Here is a 21028-nt window from a genome sequence, read left to right as displayed (position 1 = left end):
AAATTTTCTGTTTCTCTCTCCTGAGTGCCAAAGCATTTGCCAAGACTCTAGCTTGTGTATTACATCCGTGCTTCTCAGACTTTACTGTGTGTGTTCATCACATGGGGATCTTATTAAAATACATTGTGTGATTCTGTAAGTCTGGGGTGGAGCCTGTGGCATTTTTATTTTATTTTATTAAAAACAATTTTTTTAATGTTTGTTTATTTTTGAGAGACAGAGACAGAGAGCGAGTGGTGGAGGGGCAGAGAGAGAGAGAGAGAAAGACACAGACTCTGAAGAGGCTCCAGACTCTGAGCTGTCAACACAGAGCCTGATGCAGGGCTTGAACTCACAAGCCGTGAGATCATGACCTGAGCCAAAGTCGGATGCCCAACCGACTGAGCCACCCAGGCGTCCCTATTTTATTTTGATATAATACCTTTACCTGCAGTCCCACAGCTTAGAGGAAGCCCTAGGATCTTCTGGTGGTTATTCCATAACTTTAAGTTATACACTTACAACTCTTCCTCTATCAACTTAAGACATTATTTATTCCCTTTTATGAAATAGGAAAATTTTGTTCATCTGACCACCTCTTTACCTCCTCTCTTTCTTCCCTCCAGTGTTCGATAGTTTGGTATTATTTTTTTTTATTATTATTATTATTATCATTATTTTACTGTTTATTTGTTTATTTTGGCAGAGAAAGTGTGCACGAGCCAGGGAAGGGTAGAGAGGGAGAGAGAGAATCCCAAGCAGGCTCCACGCTATCAGTGCAGAACCCAACATGGGGCTTGAACTTATAACCTGTGAGATCATGACCTGAGCCCAAATCAAGAATCAGATGCTTATCTGACTGAACCATCCAGGCACCCCAGTTTGGTGTTATTTTTAGTTTTATTATTATTCCTGTTTTCATACCTTATCCCCTCTACTTAGTATCCTGACTCTCCTTTGTGTAGAGTAAAAATAACAGCACCCACCGAGTCCCTCTTTCTTCCACATCTCGCCTTTCACCTTCTACCTTCTGTCACTCCTAATTTCATTCCCACCTTATATTTCTAACATTTCTCAGGTGATCCCAATGCTGCTGTTGTAGCCAAGAAATAGACTATCTTACCTTTCCAACTTTTTTTCCCCTTATTGTCCTCTACCTATATGTCCTAACTCAATTTCTGGTTGATCTTAAAAAAAACTTTTTTAAAAATTAATTTATTTTTTTTTGAGAGACAGAGTGCATGAGCAGGGGAGGGGCAGAGAGAGAAAAGGAGAGAGAGAATCCCAAGTGGGCTCTGTGATCTCAGTGCAGAGCCCAATGCGGGGCTTGAACTCAAACCGTGAGATCATGACCTGAATCAAAACCAAGAATTGGGCACTTAACGGACTGAGCCACCCAAGGAGCCCCTCGTTGATCTTGAATATAACAAACTTTAACAGAAATTTTGTTCAGTTTCCTCCTCAGGCACCTACTTCCCTCCTTGCCTGTCAACCCACTACTTTTACTATAGGACTAAATCTAAATGTTTTCTGTAAATCTTTCTTTGTTTTCCTTTGGCAAATAGAGTAGCTTTTTGTTTTTCTACAAACTTTATTAGGCTTTTAGAATAGAAAAATCAGGGGTGTAGAGCATGATAGCTGTCCTATGGGACTAGAGGACTATCACATGGGTAGGAATTAATTTGTGTGTGTGGGGGGGGGTCCAAAAGAACAAACATAAAGCCTTGAAATAATAGATTTATATTCTAGCTCTTATGAGGAAGAGCTCTTAAATGTTCAGAGGTATTAAATAATGAAAAAGGCAGCCTGAATGAGTAATAAGCTCCCCATCTCTAGAGGTATTCAAGCAGTCTGGTTAACTGCTTATTAGGAGCACTTCCCCTGGGATTAGAGCACTGGAATATTGATATGGTTCCCAAATGTAGCACTGGATCATATGACCCCACTAGGCATGTATCCCTGAAGCATTAATTTTTTTTACTTCATAGTTTTTGGGGAGTGAGAAGAGGGAGGGAGTCAAGAAACCTAACTGGTAAGTAACTTGAAATACTTTTATAATACTAAAGTAATACAGATTTACTATGGAACCAAATGTATAGAATTAAATGCATTTTTAAGATGAAAGAAAAACTTCAACCAATTTCGAATTTGAGATAGGCTTATTCTAGTTATGCCCCCATTTATTTAAAAAAATTTTTAAAAATGTTTATTTTTGAGAGAGACAGAGAGAGAGAGACAGAGTATGAGCGGGAGAGGGGCAGAGAGAGAGAGAGAGAGAGAGAGAGATACACAGAATCGGAAGCAGGCTCCAGGCTCTGAGCTGCCAGCACAGAGCTTGATATGGGGCTCAAACCCACAAACCATGAGATCATGACCTGAGCTGAAGTTGGATGGTCATCCAATTGAGCCACCCAGGCGTCCCATACCCCAATTTATTTTAGATAATACTTTCCTTTTGCAAAGCTGTAAAGATGCTTTGGTTAAAAACAGTTGGGCAGAAATAGGTCGAATTGGATCAGTGGTTCCCAAACCTGTCTAAGACTTTCCCAAAAGTCTTGGACCTTACACCTGAAAAATGTTAATCTCCAGGGGCTCAGGAATCTGTATTTTATAAAACATTCGCATCTGGGTTTGGCAATTCACAAAATGTGGGAATTGATGAGTGAGAGAATTCATTTGTTTTTATAATGGTGGATTTAGTCGGGTAGTCAGTATCAGCTCTTGCAACATATACCCCACATATCTTAACACACTAAGGCTTATTTCTTACTCTCAATCCAGTGTGGGTGAGTAGGATCAGGAGAGATGGGAATCTGCTCCCTGCAGTCAGTCGGGGACCCAGGCTTACTCTTGTGGTTCTACGGATCCCCAAACTTCTACTGAATCCTAGGCATTTATTTGGCTAGGGAACAAGGAAGGAATGAGGGTATGAAATATCACATGGAAGGTTTTTTAGCAGTGGTGTGCTGGAGTTGGCTTATACTGGCTTGTGAGAGCTCATTTTTTTAGGAATTTTTGAGTTTGTTTTTAAATATGATTATTAAAAATCAAATTATATGCACTTCCAGTTAAACTAATTTATATTAGTATTCGTATACTAATATATTAGTATATTATATCATCATTTCCTAATTATATTATTACATTTTGCTGTTTTTTGTGCTCTTGAGGTTATTTATATTTATTATATTTGTATGGTAGAAATACTATACAATACATCTTTCCAACTCCATGTTTAGTGATGCTATGTTGGTACCTTGAATTTAGGCATGGTGGGAATATTTATATCACAGAAATTGGCAAATACTACAAACCAGGACTCTGCTGCCACCCTCCGCAATAGGTGGTTGTTCAATATTTACCAACGTGATACTGGTTTTAGGGGTCTAGGCTTGGAAGTGGCAAATACCACTTGAACACTTCCACTGGCCAGAACTCAGTCATGTAGCTTTACCTAGACATGTGGGTCTGAGGAGTCCAGTTTAGTTGTGTTACAAAGACCATGGATATCGGTAGGTATTTACAGCCTTAAGAAAGATAACTTAGCCATTGAAATTACTACTTTCTAGGACACTTCTGTGAACAAATTATAAATAAATATGTATAATGCGGTTATGTATAGAGTCACCTATGAAAACTCATGAATCCCTGTACAAAACTAGAATTGGGGTACCCTGTGAAGAAAAGCCGATTGTAATGCTGAGTTTTAAAAATGCTGAGTGATATTGTATTTCAATTTATCATGTACATTGCCACCCTAAACTTCTCTCCTTTCTCAAGACATACAGTTTTATATTGACCTTATATTTGTGAATCGGGGTATCGTATGTTGATGAGAACACCTGCCTCAGATGATAAGCATATTTAAACATTCACCTTTTTGCTCTAATTGATTTTGAAAGTTCTACTGATTAGACATAGATATTTGAAAACCATAATTTCTAAAAAAAAAGACATCAAATGTGAGTTATAAAATTAATTCTCAAGTAACTCATCCATCAAAATGCTAGGAATCCCTACATTGTAGTAAAACTTGGAATCAAACTGGCCTGGGTGTCAGAGAATTTGAGTATATAATAACATTTAGATACTTAATATGGATTGGGGGGGCCTGGGTGGCTCAGTTGGTTAAGTGTCAGACTCTTGGTTTTGGCTGCGGTCATGATCTCACAGTTCATGAGATTGAGCCCTGTGTCAGGCTCCGTGCTGTCAGTACTTGGCGCCTGTCTCTGCCCCTCCCCCATGAGCGCACGTGCACATGCGCGCGCTCTCTCTCAAGATAAATAAACTTCAGATAGTTAATATGGATTGGGATACTTATGTTGTATTAGTAATTTCCACTTTGTATTTGTATGTTAATTATTTTTTCTTAAGGAAGCTATGCATTTGTTTAAAATTTTGTGTGCTGATTATTTTCTTGAACACATTGTCTTTTAAGTATGCCAGTTAAGGCACAATGGCAGGGGGTGCCTGGGTGATCTCACAGGTTCCTGAGTTGGAGCCCTGCATCAGGCAGGCTCACTGCTGTCAGTGTAGAGTCTGCTTCCGATCCTCTGTCCCCCTCCTCTGTGCCCCTCCCCCGCTCAAGCTCATCCTCTCAAAAATAAACAAACATCAAAAAAAAAAAAAAAAAAAAAGAACAATGGGGTTCTTATTCTCTTTAATTTCTTTATTTTTCGGTTTGTTAATTTTCACTTTTATTTCCTTCCATTCATTTCCTCCATTTTTGTTCTGCTGTTTTTTATTATTTTTATTTATATTTTTTTAAGTTTACTTATTTTTGAAAGAGAGAGAGAGAGTGCAAGAGATCGGGCACGAGAGTGGGGAAGGGGCAGAGAGAGAATCCTGAGTGGGCTCCATGCTGTCAGCAAAAACCTGTTGTGGGGCTCCATCCCACCAACTTTGAGATCATGACCTGAGCCGAAATCAAGAGTTGGAGGCTTAACCAACTGAGCCGCCCAGGCGCCGCTAAAACTCGCTCACATCTTTATTCAAATGCTTAGTTTCTTAATCTTTAATCTTTCTATTTTATTATATCCATTTAAAGTGAAGTGGGGCAGGAGCTTACCTGAAGCAGGGCTTGAGCTCACCTGATGTGGGATTCGAATTCACAAACCACGAGATCATGACCGGAGCCAAAGTCAGATGCTTAATGACTGAGCCACCCAAGTGTTTTTTTTTTTTATTAAATTTTTTTATGTTTATTTGTTTTTGAGAGATAGAGAGTGAGTGGGGGAGGGGCAGAGAGAGAGGGAGACAGAGAATCCCAAGCAGGCTCAGCGCTGACAGTAGAGTGCTTGATGTGGGGGCTCGGACCCACTAACCGTGAAATCACGACTCAAGCCAAAGTCAGATGCTCAATGGACTGAGCCACCCAGGTGCCCCCAGTGCTTTCTTAATTTGAAGAACTCCCTTCAGTATTTTTGGTAGGACAGGTCCAGTGGTGACAAATTCCCTGTGTTTGTTTGTCTGGGAAAGACATTATCTCTCCTTCATTTTTTTTCCTCGTCTTCACTTTTAAAGACTAATTTTTCCAGGTATAGAATCCTGGTTTGGTAGTGTTTTCCTTTTAGAACTTGGAATATATCATCATACTCTCTCCTGGCCTGAAAGATTTTTGCTGGGAAATCCACTGATAATCTTACGGGGCTTCCGTTATATGTGGCGAGTCACTTCTCTCTGCTGCTTTCAAAATTCTTTCCTTGCCCAGGACTTTGGACAATTTAATTGTCATATGTCTTGGTGGGTTGGTGGATTGATCCTGTTTAGGTCTTTTGGGCTTCATGAATCTGGATGTTGATTTCTCTCTTAAAATTTGGGAAAATTTTAGCCATTCTTCCTTTAGATAAGTTTTTTGCCTCTTTCTCTTCTTCTTCTTCTTTCTTCTTTCTTCTTTCTTCTTTCTTCCTTCTTCCCATAATGTGTATCCCATACATTCCTTAGGCTTTTTTCCCCCCATTCATCTTTTTTCTTTTTCTCTTCTGTCTGCATAATTTCAAATACCCCTCTTCAAAGTTTCTCATTCTTTGCTTGATTGAGTAGGCTGTTGAAGCTCTCAATTGTGTTTTTATCTCAGACATTGTAGTCTTCAGCTCCATAATTTGTGTAATAGTTTTTAAAATATCTGTCTTTATGTTGAAATTCTTGTTTTGTTCAGGTACTTTTCTCCTGATTTCATTGAGTTTTGTGTCAGTGTTCTCATGTAGCCCAGTGATCTTTAAAAAAATTGTTTTGAATTATTTCTCAGGTAATCTGTAGATCTTCATTTCTTTGATGTTGGCTATAGCAAATTATTATGTTCCTTTAGTGGTGTCATGGTTCCTTGGTTTTTCCTGTTCCTGGTAGCCTTGCATTATTGTCCTCCCATTTTTTTTAATGTTAATTTATTTTTGAGAGAGAGAGAGAGAGAGAGAGAGAGAGAGAGAGAGAGAATGAATGAGAGTCAGGGCGGTGCAGAGAGAGGGGAAGACAGAATCCGAAGCAGGCTCCAGACTCTGAGATGTCAGTACAGAGCCCAGCATGGGGCTTGAACTCATGAGCTGTGAGATCATGACCTGAGCCGAAGTGGGATGCTTACCCGACTGAACCACCCAGATGCCCATTGTCTTCATATTTGAAGAAGCAGTCATCCCTTCTAAATATTATGCACTGGCTGAGGTAGGGAAAGACCTCCTACAGGCTGGTGTAAGGATGTCAGCTGGGCGAGTTGAATAGTGGCTCCTCATCCAGATGTATGTTGGGGGATGCATGGGGGTGTCGATGCTGGGGGTTTACAGTGGTGCAATCGAAGGAGGCATGCGTGTTGGGTCTGGTGGGAATGTAGATGTCCAAACAGCTGTAGCAAGCACCTGGTCCGGCGGGTGCATGTGTGTAGCTGCAGTGGGTGGCAGGTCCATTGAGCAAGTGGGTGCATGTGTGGTGGAACTAGTGGGTGTCAGGACCATATGTAGGCACATACTTCATAGTGGTTGTCAGTTCTCAGGTACAGGGGTGGCATCACTGGAAGTGAGGTGGGAGAAGAAGTATTTCTGACTCCAAGGAGTGGAGAGGTGGCTTTTGGCAGCTCCATCTTAAGGGGACGCGGTGCCTCTGGCTCTAGGCAGGTCCAGTAGCTGGGGTCTGCATGAAGACTGTGGGGGTTCTCTGAAGTGGAGGCTAGGCTGCTGTGACCCTCAGTGGCAAAGGCTGCTGAGGTCCTCTACTTGACTTCTTTCATGGGAAGAACTCGTGGCTGACAGGATTCCTTATGGTGACGTGCCAGGCCAGAGAGGGGGCAATACAGGTAGAATGCTTTTTACCCCTTTTATATATTGTTACTCCCAGTCTCTGTGCTCCCCTGGGTCAATGCAGCCCTTGAACTACACTCCAGGGTTCTCCCAGAGCTATTCTCACCCATGGATAGTTGACTTTATCGTTGTGTATAAGTGTGGGTAAGGGCTGGGATCTCCTAGTCTCTATCTTGCTGATGTCATTTTTGGTATATTATTTATAAGTGAATCTTTAATTTATTATAATCTATAATAGTAAATTAGTACCAAAATGTAATTATATCCCAAGACCCAAGTATCTCCATCTCTTTGAGGTTCCTGCAGAAGAAGTGAACACAATGAGTAAAATGAAACGGAAACAAAGTGCACTTGGACCAGGGTTCATTGCTCCTCAGAACAACATTTTGGGAAAGGAAATTTGGAGCATATGTCTTAGGCTTAAGGCTTGCATGAGACTGGCAGTTTTAGTTTCAAATTCCAGATCTAGACTACAGGACCTTATTGCTCTGTGGGTTGCTGAAATATATAGGAGATTAAAAAATGATGAAGGAACCCTGAGGTTTTAGACTCTTAGTCAGTTTACCAATCTAGCCACACTGAACAAGGAAATGAAAGATGAGAGAGTGAGCCACACTCTCATGTGTTAGTGTTTAATGCAATAGTTATTCTACCTGTTAATAAACACAGAACAACTTTTGTTCCAGACCTCAACAAAATATTTTAACAGCTCTTTTTCCTTGTGAGGGTAAGGGAGAGATGGAGAAAGTATATTTCACTTGGTCAACTAACCATTATTTCAAGAAACAGTTCTCATCAAACACAGTAGCTGGAGCAAATGAAGATATTTCCCCCCTTGGTGTATTTATTAACTACAGTGAAATTATTTTCCATAATGATCATCATATTAATGAAATAAATTAAAAGGATATGCATGTAACATATATATAACATATAGTATTATATGTATGTATATATAATATGTATTATGTATATGTGAAATACATTTAATTGGAAATGCCCTATGTATTTAAATATATATTTAATTGGAAATGCCCTAGTGGCAGCCATGAGATTGTGCCTTGCAAATCTCTAAGTGTAATTGACCAAGAGCATCAGCTGCTGCATTCTGAAATCCAAGCTTGTGTGTTCAGGGGATGTTGCCCACCAGCTGCTCCTGGACAGTGAAGGAGTGAAGGATAGTAAGGTGGGCCTATTCCAAGGAGATGTGGGACTCTTCTGATGGCAGTTTTGGCTTGAGGACTCCCTGATGGTCTTGCCAAAACTTCCTATGACTGCATGACAGTCTAGGATGCCTTAACCCAACCTACTCTTCTCCTTTCCTTCATTTGGGATCAGAGTGCTTTGTACTCGATGGTTTGCCTAGCCTTTTTAGCGCCCTCTGTTTTCTCTCACATAGGTGTTTTCCCTAATAGCATCCTTGTATGTTTAATCTTGGATAAGCACACCCTTTTACAGTGATGATCTTTCTATAGAACACCTTTAACCTGAGTGTTTAAGAAGGACTTCCAAAAAAGTTATTTTAGTAATTTTATTTAAAATATACATAATTTATGATGCCTTTAAGAAAGACTAATGAAAAAATCTCAATTTTCCTCATGGTTTTGTCCTATTATTTAGTCACAATTTTCCACATTAAGGAAGTTGTTTCACCCTACATTTGTAAAGTTTAATGAGTTGCCTTCAAGGACTGTCCTGTTTAAGTTTTATTGGTTGGAAGTACATTTTCTCAGAGGCCATGTTTTTGAGAAATTATTGATTTGGAGCAAACTAAAGAATGAAATTCTCCATAGCTTACCTCACATAGAGTCAAGTAGCTAAAACTCTATCAGGTATGATTGATCTGTCAATTGATTGATCAATATCTATCTCTCATCAATCATTGGTTTATTATTTTAAAGTTTTGGTTGATACAGTCTAGCAAATATGATATTTTCAATTGACTTTCTTAATTTATGATAAGATTAAAGATAAATGCAAAAGAAAATCTGATTTACTCCAAGCAAGAAGTCCATAGGATAATGGGGTTGTGTTTTGCTGTGGTAAACACAGAGTGTGGTTAATGGTGAATGAGAGCTTGGCTAGGTATATCCTTTTCTCAGGTGGTCTTCATAGGCATGCTTGCCCAAGTTCTAATGAAGCTTGAAATCAACATGGTTTAATTCCTGGTTTTAATTCCTGGTTTTTGCTGGAGTCCTAACAACACCGTCCTGTCGATCTTAAGCAAGGGGCCACTACATTATTGGCAACATCTCTTGTTGCTGTGAGTTTTGTCAAGAGAAAAATTAAGAGCCGTGTCATTATACTTGTATTTTATATCTTCAGCCTAGTATATTTACAATGGGTAAGTAAAATTAATGTATGTGTGTGTGTACATATGATGGTTCTTAGAGCAGGTACATCTCAGTAAATATTAAGTTGATGACAATGATGATAAATAGTGTCTGCACAACATGTAAGAGTTTTATAAACCATAGCCCCATACCTTCTGTGTTTCTATCCTAATTGTTACTCTGAGAGGTAGATGTAATTATCCCTGTTCTACAAATAAAGGAACTGAGGATCAAAGAGGTTAAGTGAGTTAAAAAGATCCTACAGCTAATAAGAGAACATAAACCAGGAAGGAGTGATTATATTTTCATATTCTTATCAATTTACATTACTTCTGCTTTTTGATACATCTTTGATTGTACTTGCAAAGTATATTCAACTAGACATTCTATGGTTTTGGATGGCTCATAATCATCATAAAGTTTGAAATTGGATCATTCTTTTTCTCTTATTAAGAGGAAAGAAGAAAAATGTTTTTGAGGGCTTCTGATATGCTAGGGATTGGTTTGTTGTTTTTACATATATGATCTCACTTGATCTTGACAATAACTGTTTAAGAATAAATCATTTCCGCGGGGCACCTGGGTGGCTCAATCGGTTAAGTGTCTGACTTCGGCTCAGGTCATGATCTCATGGTTCATGGGTTCAAGCCTTAATGTCAGGCTCTGTGCTGACAGCTTAGAGCCTGGAGTCTGCTTCAGATTCTGTGTCTCCCTCTCACTCTGCTCCTCCCCATTCTCCGTCTCTGTCTCTGTCTCTCTCTCAAAAATAAAACATTGAAAAAAAAGAAATCATTTCCATTTTGACAAAAACTAGGAGATTTTTGTGAAATATGTTTTCTCAGTATTTTCAGAGAGTGTTAAGAGGGAATACAGAGTCTTGTGGAAGGCATCTGTCAATTCTGTAGGTAATTTAATTTCTGTTAAGTCATTTAACCCCCTCAGTTTCATGAGGTTGGCAGCACAGGTCATAATATCCCCAATTTCAGAGATAGGGAAATGGAGTTTTAAGGACATAACGTGTCACTCAGAGTTCTTGGTGGCAGTTGATGGGGAAATAATTCTGTCTAATTTGTGAAAAAATGGTAACTTATTGGCAGGATATTGGGAAGCCCTGTATCTCACAAAGACTCATGAAAGGAGGGGCCTTCCAAGATATGAAGGGGTTTTAGTTCTAAAATTAGGAAATATTTACAACAGTGATAACTTGCTTGGGCGTTATAGACAGAAGCAAGTTTGACGCTCAACAATCCCTTTTATTTAAATTTTTAAACTCCAAAACTTATGTTTTTTAATTTTCAAAGTGGGGAATTATGAATCTTCATTTCTCCTTTTAGGAGAACTAAAAATGTTAAGGTATTCGTCACTAAGGGTGAATGAATACTTAGAGATTGTGAAAGTAGCTTAAGTTTTTTGGTGAATATAAGGAAATAAAACATACTTTTGCTAAGCCTCCTTCAGACTTCCCTTTAGGACTGTTGTGCTGGCCTGGTAGGTAGTATTTGGTCTGGCTTAAGCCACTAGATTGGTGGGAGCAGGTCTTGATTGGCCTTATTTTGGCTGAATGAGTGACACAGGACATGCCTCCTGCCATGTTTTGAATTTAGGAGGCCGCTCATAGAGGCCTTGAATGCCAGCCCAAGGATGAATAAATTAATTATAGACTTCATTATTTAAATTTACTGCTATAAATTTCAAATATCAAATATTAGGTCACTGGTGAATTATTAGCCATTCTCTTTTTTTTCAATATATGAAGTTTATTGTCAAATTGGGTTCCATACAACACCCAGTGCTCATCCCAAAATGTGCCCTCCTCAATACCCATCACCCACCCTCCCCGCCCTCCCATCCCCCATCAACCGTCCGTTTGTTCTCAGTTTTTAAGAGTCTCTTATGCTTTGGCTCTCTCCCACTCTAACCTCCTTTTTTTTTTTTCCTTCCCCTCCCCCATGGGTTTCTGTTAAGTTTCTCAGGATCCACATAAGAGTGAAAACATATTGCCATTCTCTAAATAATAAGAACTAATTTTTATTAATGAGGGTTTAAAATAGGTAAACTATGTAATTCCTTAATCTAATCCCAATGCAATGAAATAAGTAATACATGTGAGTCTACACCACTTTGATCATATTCTTGACACATTCTACTTCTTTGGTCACCTCTATTATTATGAAATAATCAGTTTGTCATATGGCATATAATAAAATTGACTGTGACTCTTCCTTCCAGCAAAATACATGTATTTCACTTTTTCTACTTGTCCTCTTCTCTCCCTCCAGATCTTCCAACATTCATGAAATGTTATGTAGAATGGGAAGGATAGATTTTCCATTCAGCTACACACTTTATAAGGTAATAAGCACAACATTGCTGCTTTTTTTCTTTACCCTTTATTCACCTGTGCTTTCACCTGCAAAATGGGCTTGTTGCGTATGGAGTCTAAAGTTGGGATATAAGAATTCCTGATGAAATCAAAATTCAGTTTTTTTTTTTTACATGGAGAAATATTTTAAGTGTGTAAAAATAAACATATGTTGTTTGATTTCAGCATTGAACTGAATCTGCTTATAGCATATGACTGATGTGTACTGGAATGCCATTGTTGGCTTGTGTAACTCTGAAGAAATTTTGCTTCTACATCACAGGGATATCTATCCATGCAATGGGAGAATTATAAAGTACTTTATTCAGAGGAAACACCATTGGATGGAGGGAGAGTGGGCTATAATAATTTATGTTCATTCCTGCCAATGATATAAATGTCTTCTCTTTTTTTTTTTCTCATAAGATTCTTTATTTTTTTTTTTTATTTTATTTTTTTTATTTATATATGAAATTTATTGTCAAATTGGTTTCCATACAACACCCAGTGCTCATCCCAAAAGGTGCCCTCCTCAGTACCCATCACCCACCCTCTCCTCCCTCCCACCCCCCATCAACCCTTAGTTTGTTCTCAGTTCTCAACAGTCTCTTATGCTTTGGCTCTCTCCCACTCTAACCTCTTTTTTTTTTTTTTGTTCCCCTCCCCCATGGGTTTCTCTTAAGTTTCTCAGGATCCACATAAGAGTGAAACCATATGGTATCTGTCTTTCTCTGTATGGCTTATTTCACTTAGCATCACACTCTCCAGTTCCATCCACGTTGCTACAAAAGGCCATATTTCATTTTTTCTCATTGCCACGTAGTACTCCATTGTGTACATAAACCACAATTTCTTTATCCATTCATCAGTTGATGGACATTTAGGCTCTTTCCATAATTTGGCTATTGTTGAGAGTGCTGCTATGAACATTGGGGTACAAGTGCCCCTATGCATCAGTACTCCTGTGTCCCTTGGATAAATTCCTAGCAGTGCTACTGCTGGGTCATAGGGTAGGTCTATTTTTAATTTTCTGAGGAACCTCCACACTGCTTTCCAGAGCGGCTGCACCAATTTGCATTCCCACCAACAGTGCAAGAGGGTTCCCGTTTCTCCACATCCTCTCCAGCATCTATAGTCTCCTGATTTGTTCATTTTGGCCACTCTGACTGGCGTGAGGTGATATCTGAGTGTGGTTTTGATTTGTATTTCCCTGATAAGGAGCGACGCTGAACATCTTTTCATGTGCCTGTTGGCCATCCGGATGTCTTCTTTAGAGAAGTGTCTATTCATGTTTTCTGCCCATTTCTTCACTGGGTTATTTGCTTTTCGGGTGTGGAGTTTGGTGAGCTCTTTATAGATTTTGGATACTAGCCCTTTGTCCGATATGTCATTTGCAAATATCTTTTCCCATTCCGTTGCTTGCCTTTTAGTTTTGTTGGTTGTTTCCTTTGCTGTGCAGAAGCTTTTTATCTTCATAAGGTCCCAGTAATTCACTTTTGCTTTTAATTCCCTTGCCTTTGGGGATGTGTCGAGTAAGAGATTGCTACGGCTGAGGTCAGAGAGGTCTTTTCCTGCTTTCTCCTCTAAGGTTTTGATGGTTTCCTGTCTCACATTCAGGTCCTTTATCCATTTTGAGTTTACTTTTGTGAATGGTGTGAGAAAGTGGTCTAGTTTCAACCTTCTGCATGTTGCTGTCCAGTTCTCCCAGCACCATTTGTTAAAGAGACTGTCTTTTTTCCATTGGATGTTCTTTCCTGCTTTGTCAAAGATGAGTTGGCCATACGTTTGTGGGTCTAGTTCTGGGGTTTCTATTCTATTCCATTGGTCTATGTGTCTGTTTTTGTGCCAATACCATGCTGTCTTGATGATGACAGCTTTGTAGTAGAGGCTAAAGTCTGAGATGGTGATGCCTCCTGCTTTGGTCTTCTTCTTCAAAATTACTTTGGCTATTCGGGGCCTTTTGTGGTTCCATATGAATTTTAGGATTGCTTGTTCTAGTTTCGAGAAGAATGCTGGTGCAGTTTTGATTGGGATTGCATTGAATGTGTAGATAGCTTTGGGTAGTATTGACATTTTGATAATATTTATTCTTCCAATCCATGAGCAGGGAATGTCTTTCCATTTCTTTAAATCTTCTTCAATTACCTTCATAAGCTTTCTATAGTTTTCAGCATACAGATCCTTTACATCTTTGGTTAGATTTATTCCTAGGTATTTTATGCTTCTTGGTGCAATTGTGAATGGGATCCGTTTCTTTATTTGTCTTTCTGTTGCTTCATTGTTAGTGTATAAGAATGCAACTGATTTCTGTACATTGATTTTGTATCCTGCAACTTTGCTGAATTCATGTATCAGTTCTAGCAGACTTTTGGTGGAGTCTATCGGATTTTCCATGTATAATATCATGTCATCTGCAAAGAGCGAAAGCTTGACTTCATCTTTGCCAATTTTGACGCCTTTGATTTCCTTTTGTTGTCTGATTGCTGATGCTAGAACTTCCAGCACTATGTTAAACAACAGCGGTGAGAGTGGGCATCCCTGTCGTGTTCCTGATCTCAGGGAAAAAGCTCTCAGTTTTTCCCCGTTGAGGATGATGTTAGCTGTGGGCTTTTCATAAATGGCTTTTATGATCTTTAAGTATGTTCCTTCTATCCCGACTTTCTCAAGAGTTTTTATTAAGAAAGGGTGCTGGATTTTGTCAAAGGCCTTTTCTGCATCGATTGACAGGATCATATGGTTCTTCTCTTTTTTTTTGTTAATGTGATGTATCACGTTGATTGATTTGCGAATGTTGAACCAGCCCTGCATCCCAGGAATGAATCCCACTTGATCATGGTGAATAATTCTTTTTATATGCCGTTGAATTCGATTTGCTAGTATCTTATTGAGAATTTTTGCATCCATATTCATCAGGGATATTGGCCTGTAGTTCTCTTTTGTTACTGGGTCTCTGTCTGGTTTAGGAATCAAAGTAATACTGGCTTCATAGAATGAGTCTGGAAGTTTTCCTTCCCTTTCTATTTCTTGGAATAGCTTGAGAAGGATAGGTATTATCTCTGCTTTAAACGTCTGGTAGAACTGCCCTGGGAAGCCATCTGGTCCTGGACTCTTATTTGTTGGGAGATTTTTGATAACCGATTCAATTTCTTCGCTGGTGATGGGTCTGTTCAAGCTTTCTATTTCCTCCTGATTGAGTTTTGGAAGAGTGAGGGTGTTCAGGAATTTGTCCATTTCTTCCAGGTTGTCCAATTTGTTGGCATATAATTTTTCATAGTATTCCCTGATAATTGTTTGTATCTCTGAGGGATTGGTTGTAATCATTCCATTTTCATTCATGATTTTATCTATTTGGGTCATCTCCCTTTTCTTTTTGAGAAGCCTGGCTAGAGGTTTGTCAATTTTGTTTATTTTTTCAAAAAACCAACTCTTGGTTTCATTGATCTGCTCTACAGTTTTTTTAGATTCTATATTGTTTATTTCTGCTCTGATCTGTATTATTTCTCTTCTTCTGCTGGGTTTAGGCTGCCTTTGCTGTTCTGCTTCTATTTCCTTTAGGTGTGCTGTTAGATTTTGTATTTGGGATTTTTCTTGTTTCTTGAGATAGGCCTGGATTGCAATGTATTTTCCTCTCAGGACTGCCTTTGCTGCGTCCCAAAGCGTTTGGATTGTTGTATTTTCATTTTCGTTTGTTTCCATATATTTTTTAATTTCTTCTCTAATTGCCTGGTTGACCCACTCATTCGTTAGTAGGGTGTTCTTTAACCTCCATGCTTTTGGAGGTTTTCCAGACTTTTTTCTGTGGTTGATTTCAAGCTTCATAGCATTGTGGTCTGAAAGTATGCATGGTATGATTTCAATTCTTGTAAACTTATGAAGGGCTGTTTTGTGACCCAGTATATGATCTATCTTGGAGAATGTTCCATGTGCACTCGAGAAGAAAGTATATTCTGTTGCTTTGGGATGCAGAGTTCTAAATGTATCTGTCAAGTCCATCTGATCCAATGTCTCATTCAGGGCCCTTGTTTCTTTATTGACCGTGTGTCTAGATGATCTATCCATTTCTGTAAGTGGGGTGTTAAAGTCCCCTGCAATTACCACATTCTTATCAATAAGGTTGCTTATGTTTATGAGTAATTGTTTTATATATTTGGGCGCTCCGGTATTCGGCGCATAGACATTTATAATTGTTAGCTCTTCCTGATGGATAGACCCTGTCACTATTATATAATGTCCTTCTTCATCTCTTGTTACAGCCTTTAATTGAAAGTCTAGTTTGTCTGATATAAGTATGGCTACTCCAGCTTTCTTTTGGCTTCCAGTAGCATGATAAATAGTTCTCCATCCCCTCACTCTCAATCTAAAGGTGTCCTCAGGTCTAAAATGAGTCTCTTGTAGACAGCAAATAGATGGGTCTTGTTTTTTTATCCATTCTGATACCCTATGTCTTTTGGTTGGCGCATTTAATCCATTTACATTCACTGTTATTATAGAAAGATATGGGTTTAGAGTCATTGTGATGTCTGTATGTTTTATGCTTGTAGTGATGTCTCTGGTACTTTGTCTCACAGGGTCCCCCTTAGGATCTCTTGTAGGGCTGGTTTAGTGGTGACAAATTCCTTCAGTTTTTGTTTGTTTGGGAAGACCTTTATCTCTTCTTCTATTCTAAATGACAGACTTGCTGGATAAAGGATTCTCGGCTGCATCTTTTTTCTGTCTAGCACACTGAAAATCTCGTGCCAATTCTTTCTGGCCTGCCAAGTTTCCAAAGAGAGATCAGTCACGAGTCTTATAGGTCTCCCTTTATATGTGAGGGCACGTTTACCCCTTGCTGCTTTCAGAATTTTCTCTTTATCCTTGTATTTTGCCAGTTTCACTATGATATGTCGTGCAGAAGATCGATTCAAGTTACGTCTGAAGGGAGTTCTCTGTGCCTCTTGGATTTCAATGCCTTTTTCCTTCCCCAGTTCAGGGAAGTTCTCAGCTATGATTTCTTCAAGTACCCCTTCAGCACCTTTCCCTCTCTCTTCCTCCTCTGGGATACCAATGATGCGTATATTATTTCTTTTTAGTGTATCACTTAGTTCTCTAATTTTCCCCTCATACTCCTGGATTTTTTTATGTCTCTTTTTCTCAGCTTCCTCTTTTTCCATAACTTTATCTTCTAGTTCACCTATTCTCTCCTCTGCCTCTTCAATCCGAGCCGTGGTGGTTTCCATTTTGTTATGCATTTGGTTTAAAGCGTTTTTCAGCTCCTCGTGACTGTTCCTTAGTCCCTTGATCTCTGTAGCAAGAGATTCTCTGCTGTCAGCTATACTGTTTTCAAGCCCAGCGATTAATTTTATGACTATTATTCTAAATTCACTTTCTGTTATATTATTTAAATCCTTTTTGATCAGCTCATTAGCTGTTGTTATTTCCTGGAGATTCTTCTGAGGGGAATTCTTCTGCTTGGTCATTTTGGATAGTCCCTGGCGTGGTGAGGACCTGCAGGGCACTTCCCCTGTGCTGTGGTGTATAACTGGAGTTGGTGGGCGGAGCCGCAGTCAGACTTGATGTCTGCCCCCAGCCCACTGCTGTGTCCACAGTCAGACTGGTGCGTGCCTTCTCTTCCCCTCTCCTAGGGGCGGGATTCACTGTGGGGTGGGGTGGCCTGTCTGGGCTACTTGCACACTGCCAGGCTTGTGATGCTGGGGATCTGGCGTCTTAGCTGGGGTGGGTAGGCAAGGTGCACAGGGGCAGGAGGGGCAGGCTTAGCTTGCTTCTCCTTAGGTGATCCAGTTCAGGAGGGGCCCCTCTTCCGTGGGCCTCTCGTCTGCGCTTGGCTCCGGAGACTCCGTTCTGCTAATCCTCTGGTGGTTTTCTGGGTTCTTTAGGCAGGTGTAGGTGGAATCTAAGTGATCAGCAGGACGCGCGGTGAGCCCAGCGTCCTCCTACGCCGCCATCTTCCCTCTCAACCTCCAAATGTTTTCTCTTTTGATGGAAGCAGGCCATGAGCAAAATTTGTTTCACATGACATTACATACCATATTCAGATTTGCAGCCATAATCTTGTCAGAGTCGATTATCACATGATTGGAGCAGTAAAAAAAAATGAATTGAGTTTAAACTTTTATGAAAAAGCACTTATATTGTGGAATCAGACTTTTTAATGGAGTACAGGCATTAAACAGACCTTGTATTAGGCTCTGAAATTAATGGGTCACTGTATAACTTTCTAGTTTTCATAGTGTGATAAGATTAATGCTTGCTTATATAGCAAATTCAATGGCTCATTTAATTTCATATGAATGTTTAAAGTTAAATTGCTTTTGGATTAAGTCTAAACTCATTATTCATTTTAATGTCTGAAAGAACTTTCATTTTTCTTTCATTTTATTTAATCAAGTGCATCATCATTAAGTAAAGGCTAAGGACCTAGATAGCTAAAAATATGGTGAAAAGGAAATTTATTAATTTACATTGAAGAGAGACTTATTTCTTGTAAAATGTATTTAATACTATAACATGCTTACCTATGGTGCTATTTCAGAGAAGATGAGATATTTATAGGCTTTTTGTCGTGTATTAAAATGCCAAATTGAAAAGCTGCCCACTTGGCTGCCTAATGTTCAATGTGCAGTCCTTAAACAAAGATTACCATTGACCTTTATATGTTTTTTCATTCATTCTCTTAGCCAACAAACATTTATTTAAAGCCTACACTCTGTAAGGCACTGACCAAGCACTTATGTAGTATTCACTGATGAAAAATACTCCAGGCCTGACCTGAAAGAACTAACAAGTCCCATAGAAGGGAACTTCACTTCAGAGGGCTGTGGACTTCTCATCTATATCATGAAGGAGTTTTATTGAATGATCTCTATGATCCTCTTCAGGTATTTTTTTTTAAGTTTATTTATTTTTTTAGTAATCTGTACACCCAATGTGGGGCTTGAACTCATGACCCCAAGATCAAGAGTCACATGCTCTCCAACTGAGCCAGCCAGGCGCTCATCCTCTTCAGGTCTTATGTTCTGCGATTCCATGGCCATATCATCCTTTGGGTGTGGACAGAAAAGGGAAAAAAATAAATGAACCTCAAATTTATAATATTGATCATAATATAGTATCAACTATAACCATAACTACACTATAATTATTAATTTGAATAGTTCTTGGGAATGTATAAAGCATGTTGCTTTCTGTTCTAGCACTTCATGTTGAGTAGGTAACGGTCATTATCTCCAGTTGGGATAACTGTTGTGATAAGCATTTGTGGAACATGAACTGTGTTTCCAGGACATGGCTAACTCCTACGAAGGCAGAGATGTGTTGGTCTGTCATGGTCACTGCACCATCCATATGGCCTATAACAGTGCTTGGCATGTGGTGAGTGATCCATAAATACTTGTTAAGCGAATGAAGTAATGAGTGAGTGAAGGAGTGGATTGAATGGAGACTCTTATTTCATTTACTCTTCATGAGTAACTGAATGCAGTAGATATTTTATCCTCATTTTACAGATGAGGACACTAAAATTTAGAGAGATTACATGACTTGCCCAGTGGGATACATGCAGCATGATAGGGCTCAGCTGGAATGTTAGTCACTCTCTGCTCTTTTCATTTTAACACAAATAAGAAATGCTCATTCTAAGAGCAGCAGATCATAGTGGTTCTCAATTTTGGCTATATATTTCAATTCCCTAGAATTCTTTCTAAAACTACCAATGCCTGGATCCCACTCCAGCCCCATTAAATCAGAACTACTATAAGGTTGGGCCTGGGCTTATGTATTTTTTCAAGTTGCCCCCATTCCTTCCCTCCCTTCCTCCATATCTTCCTTCTTTTTACTAGTCGTTACTGTGCAAATCTGGGAGGAAAGACATAAAGCCTTTCCCTCAAAGAACTTACAGTCTAATACATAAATGATGAATGTGAGCATGCTAGTGATCTATCATAGTAGATATTCTTTACCTGTGTCAGCCATTTCCCCAAATCGTGATGATGTGAAACCTGTGGGTTCAGAGCTGTATTTTGCTCTTGACAGCTCAAAATCTCCCATGTGCCTGTTTATAATAAACACCTGGGGACCCTGTGAAAACTGGAGCTTTACTGAATGGGAATCGCCAGGAGAGGGGGTCTGAAACTGCATTCCCTGCTCTCACCCACCCCCACATACTCTCAGGTGATTCTTAAGAACAAGCCAGTGTGGGAAACATTAATATAACTCAGGGTTCTTAAAAATGTGATCCCCAGTAGCATCACCTGGGAAGTTGTTATAAATACAGATTTTCTGATCCCCTCCAGAACTACTGAATCAGAAACTCTTGGCTGGGGCCCTGTGATGTATATTTGCACAAGCTCTCCAGGTGTACACTTACATTTGAGAATCCCTGATAAAAGGAGGCAGCTTGTGTTGGAGCCTAAGGAGGGGGGGAACATATTCCATGCCCACTCTGGTCTGAGAGCTGAATGGTTAGAGCTCAAGTAAGCTAGCTTCCAGTGGTGACAGGGGCAAGTGAGTGTGTGGGTGGGAGCACAGAGGCTGGACCAGAAGGGACTGGTCTCCCTTTCCCTGGACTCCCCTCTCATGTGGGCAGGGAAAGGATCTGAGGCACCATCCCCAGGAGCTACAAAGTGAGTGTGCTCGTGTCTGTGTGGAGACTTAGAAATGGGTTTAAACCTGGAGTGCCTGAGTGTTTCACTTGGTAGAGTGTCTGACTCTTGGTTTTGGGTCAGGTCATGATCTCCTGGTTTGTGTTTGAGCCCTGCATCAGGCTGTGCATTGGTAGCTTGGAGTCTGCTTGGGATTCTCTCTTTCCCTCTGTCTCTCTCCCCCATCTCTCTCTCTCACACACACAAAATAGATACATAAACGTTAAAAAAAGCTGGGGGAGGGTGGTGCCTGGGTAGCTCAGTTGGTTAAGCATCTGACTCTTGGTGTAAGCTTAGGTCATGATCTCACAGCTTTGTGGATTTGAGCCCATTGGGCGCTGCGCTGTCAGTGTGGAGCCTTCTTGGGATTCTCTGTCTCTCCCTTGCTCTCTGCCCCTGCCCCACTTGTGCTGTCTCTGTCTCTCTCAAAAT

General features: G+C 39.7%; 1 long non-coding RNA gene across 2 annotated transcripts in view; it reads left to right on the top strand.

Annotated features, from left to right (window-relative positions):
• The first annotated feature begins 1965 nt into the window (after nt 1-1965).
• LOC147573434 (uncharacterized) overlaps nt 1966-21028 on the top strand; it is a 109093-nt gene continuing 90030 nt past the window's right edge. Inside the window, exons 1-2 of one of the 2 annotated variants that reach the window (XR_015244520.1) lie at nt 1966-2011; nt 11878-11950. This is a non-coding gene — a long non-coding RNA (uncharacterized LOC147573434). Of the gene's footprint in view, nt 2012-11877; nt 11951-19175; nt 19329-21028 lie in introns of those variants that run through there. The other variant, XR_015244519.1, reaches the window with a different exon arrangement.

Source organism: Puma concolor, chromosome E2, assembly GCF_028749965.1.
Source record: "Puma concolor isolate L17-30 chromosome E2, mPumCon1.1.hap2, whole genome shotgun sequence".
Taxonomy (NCBI): domain Eukaryota; kingdom Metazoa; phylum Chordata; class Mammalia; order Carnivora; family Felidae; genus Puma; species Puma concolor.
Note: the sequence above shows the minus strand (reverse complement) of the source record. Positions and strands in the feature narration are given on the sequence as shown.